The sequence below is a fragment of the Misgurnus anguillicaudatus genome, chromosome 12 (assembly GCF_027580225.2).
Source record: "Misgurnus anguillicaudatus chromosome 12, ASM2758022v2, whole genome shotgun sequence".
In the NCBI taxonomy this organism is placed as follows: domain Eukaryota; kingdom Metazoa; phylum Chordata; class Actinopteri; order Cypriniformes; family Cobitidae; genus Misgurnus; species Misgurnus anguillicaudatus.
The window spans coordinates 41204463-41208570 of record NC_073348.2 but is presented as its reverse complement, the minus strand read 5'-3'; positions in this window follow the sequence as shown (position 1 = coordinate 41208570).

Below are 4108 nucleotides of genomic sequence, written 5' to 3'. Positions count from 1 at the left end.
TGTGTTTGTGTGCATTAACTGTAACTTATAAATATGATTGACGTCAGCTTTATTTATATTTCATGAATAGTTCATCCAGATATGAAAGCGCTGTCATTAAAATCAAATATAGTGGTTAATCAAATCTCACTCACAAGAACCAATGAGATTTAACTTAACTACATATGCAAAGTTATTTTCTTATTTTATGGAAAATTTCAGTTCACTTAAATACATTTACATTCATGCATTTGGCAGACGCTTAATACAAAGCAACTTATTCATCATTATGTGCAACCTAAACATTCATAAATAGTGCTTGTGCATTAAACGAATATCTTATGTATAATAATTAATAATAAATTGTCCCCACAAAGATAGGAATACCAGTGTTTTTGTGACCTTGTAAAAAACCTTATAAATCAAACAAAATGATGTTTCTTGAAAAAGGTTTTCTGTGATAGTTGCGGTTAGGGAATGGGGTAGGTAAGGGGAATAAAATTTACAGTTTGTACAGTATAAAATGCATTACGTCTATGGAATGTCCCCACAAAACATGGAAACCAGAATGTGTGTGTGTGTGTGTGTGTGTGTGTGTGTGTGTGTGTGTTAGCTGGCAGTGAGACAGGAAGTCAATGGCATCAGCTCTGTTGTCCAAACAGGAAACAGTTTTGCTACAGGAAAACGCAGCACACAAATGTGGAACATTGAGTTCTCACTGCTGTTTGTTTGCCTGCTGTTAACTAAAACTAACTTAAACTAAAACTATTAAATACCACTGGAATCTAGTGTTAACTCAGATATTGTCTTTACTTAAACAATGAAGTAAAATCACTTAATATTTTGTGTTTTGCTTATATAAAAAAATATTACTTAATTTTAATTTAACTTTTAAGTGTATAAAACTCATTAAACTAAAACATTCAGGTGAAATGAACTTAAAATGATCAGTACATGTTGTAAGAAATATTTAGCTTTTCACAGAATAAGAGATGATAAAAACTGCTTAAATATTTGTTAATAAAATGTCTCAGAGGTTTAATCTCTTATATTATTGATGTTGTTTTGTTGTAAATTATAATTTTGTGAAGTCATCGTTCAGGTGATCAGTGTTTACTTACATCTTCAGCACTTTTATTGTATTTCTCTTCACAGTATTAACAATTCATGTCAAAAATGCAGTTTGTGTTTATTTTGAGCATTTTGTATTATAATGCCATTTATAACGCTAAAAGTAACGCGGTTAACTAAATTGAAAATGATTTTAAGTTAAATCAACTTAAAATGAAGTTTAGTGAACTTGCTGAATTAAGTTGAATTTTGAAGTGAAATGTATGCTTGTTTTAGTTTACATTACTTTACATTACATTACTTAGTTTACAACTTGTCCGTGTTTACAGTGTGGCCTAAATTAAACTCATCATGAGCAATATTAGTGTGAGACAACAAAATGTAGTAAATAATAAAATGGCAAAAGCTAATAAAAGTTAATAAAAATGAAACTAAAATCTAAAAGTAAAACATTAATAAAACTAAACTAAAAACTAAGGGGGGTGGGGGGGCTCTGTGTTTCTCTGTTTAAAGTCTTATTTACATTCATGTCTTAATAAGGTTTGTATTAGTCTGTGTCTGCTCCTCTGTTTAAATCTTGTGAGTTGTGAAACTTCAGTGTGTTGTTTATTATTGTGAGATGTTTGTCTCCGACTCTGTCAACTTTAGATCAGGTTTTAATGTTTGTGTGTTTCAGAGTAGCAATTACGCAGCATTAACAATAAGAGTGTTGTTTATATAATTACTGTAAATCCTGTTTTTACATGAAGCTGAGATTATTAGAGAAGAGATTTGTGTGTTTCAAGAGCGTCTTTGTCTTCTTTCAAACAATAGCAGCGTTTATAATCTCTTCATAATACACTTACACTGATCTAAACCATGACATAAAACATCTCTGATGGGTGTGTGTGTGTGATCTTAAAGGTCCAATAAAACATCTGAACCGCCCCGGTCAGGTATGCAGAACCTCACACTAAACCCAAACATGATTTTACTCCAAAACACGGCCGGTAACATTATGTTGCTTTCAGTGAGATCGCAGCGTGATACCAAAGAGAGGATCTGTAACAGAGACTGTCGTGCATTTCATTTAAAGTGGTTTACTAGTGTTAAGAGACTAGCTGGCTGACTAGTTTAACCAGATAAACTCATCAGCTTTATAAGGCTGGAGACCAGCTAGACCAGCTTATGATAGAGTCATCTGTATTACCAGCAGGAAAGAGAAATGTGATGATTATATTGAGACGCAGCAGTTAGAGATAATGATGATGATGATGATGATGATGATGATGATGATGTAAGAGAGAGAAACTCTAATATTACTCCTGTGTTAGATCTGATCTGAACTGAACACATCACTTATCATCTGGAGACATCAGATGTGTCTGATCTCATGAATATCTAAACAAATCATTCTCATGATGTTTGTTTGTCCATCGGAAATCTGGATGAGTGCCCTTCCTCCACCCACTGGAGTCTCAACTCCCCCATCCGTCTGGATCACACACACAAACACACAAACACGCATGCACACACAACACGCACACACAGACACACAACACGCACACACAGACACACACACACACAGAGACACACACACACACGCACGGACACACACACACACACACACACACGTACGGACACACACAACACGCACACACAGACACACACACACACAGAGACACACACACACACGCACGGACACACAGAGGTGTGAGTCATGTCCAGGCTGAGAATCTGTTTTGAATCTGAGGTCCAGATCAGATCTTAATGTGAACTGACTCACAGTCAAAGTGAATTCCACTCATAACAACACACAATGTTTGTGAATCACATGACCTCTGTGTGTCTGTCTGTCTGTCTGTCTGTCTGTCTGTCTGTGAGTCTCATATGGTGCTTTGTCATGATAAAGGAAACACAATACATCTTCAGGATATTTGAGACTAAAGATTAAAGAAGAGCAGAGGAATCTGTTCATAGTTGATTCAGTTGACAACGGCCCAAAGCCAAACAAACACTTCACACACAAATACAGCAAAAGTGCTCTGTGTGTGTGTGTGTGTGTGTGTGTGTGTGTCTCTCTCTCTCTCTCTCTCTCTCTCTCTCTCATTGTGTAGTTCATGACCTGCAGCCCTGAAACTGAAATTCTCTAAACATCAACAATGAGAAGTGAATCCAATCTTCTGTCCCATACAACATGAGAAACTGCCGCTATCCGTATCACTGGCTTTATTTTCTCATCTCTCTCAAAATGTTGTTTGTTTTTATTTATTTTTTATTGGCAAGCCGCTGTCAAGTATTTATAAGATGGTTCATAAAAATATTAAACTCTCACACAAACATCTTTACGTAAATACACAAACGATCAGTTATATTCACATTATAAATCCTGAAGATGTGATGAGGAGAAGAGATGACATGTAATGAGATGTGATGAGATGAGATGTGATGAGAAGATGATGAGATTTAATGTGATAAGATGTAACTAAAGGAGCTTTAATATCACAGTTTAATATCACTTTCTAAACTAATAGCAGAATTTTGCCAACATTAAACCTGATGAGATATTTAAGAGATTCTCTTGTACTTTTTCAGTTCATTAGGTTTGTGATGTTATTGTGTTACTCTGAAAAACACATCTGGACTCAATACAAGCCCAACATTTATCAAACTGACTTTTAAAAAAAGCGTATAGAGTTTGTATTACATTTATTTAGCCTAATACACAAAAAACACATCATCGCTTAAATGTTTCTTTAATCATTTCTCAAAAACCACAAAAGGGGGCAAATGCGTGTTTCTCTCTCTCTCTCTGTGTCTCTCTCTCTCTGTGTCTCTCGGCCGCTCCAGCATCTCAAGTAAATTTAAAAGTACAACTGGTATCAATTAACTGACTTTCCTTTTACTGGAACCCATTTCTTGTCCAAACACAACACAAGTCGACTTCTAAAGGAGGCTCAACACACACACACACACACGCACGCGCACACACACACACACGCACACACTGTTTGGGCAGGTGGTCTTTCCTACACAAACTATGACAACCCTGCTGATCATCAGTTTCTCAGTTCTTCAG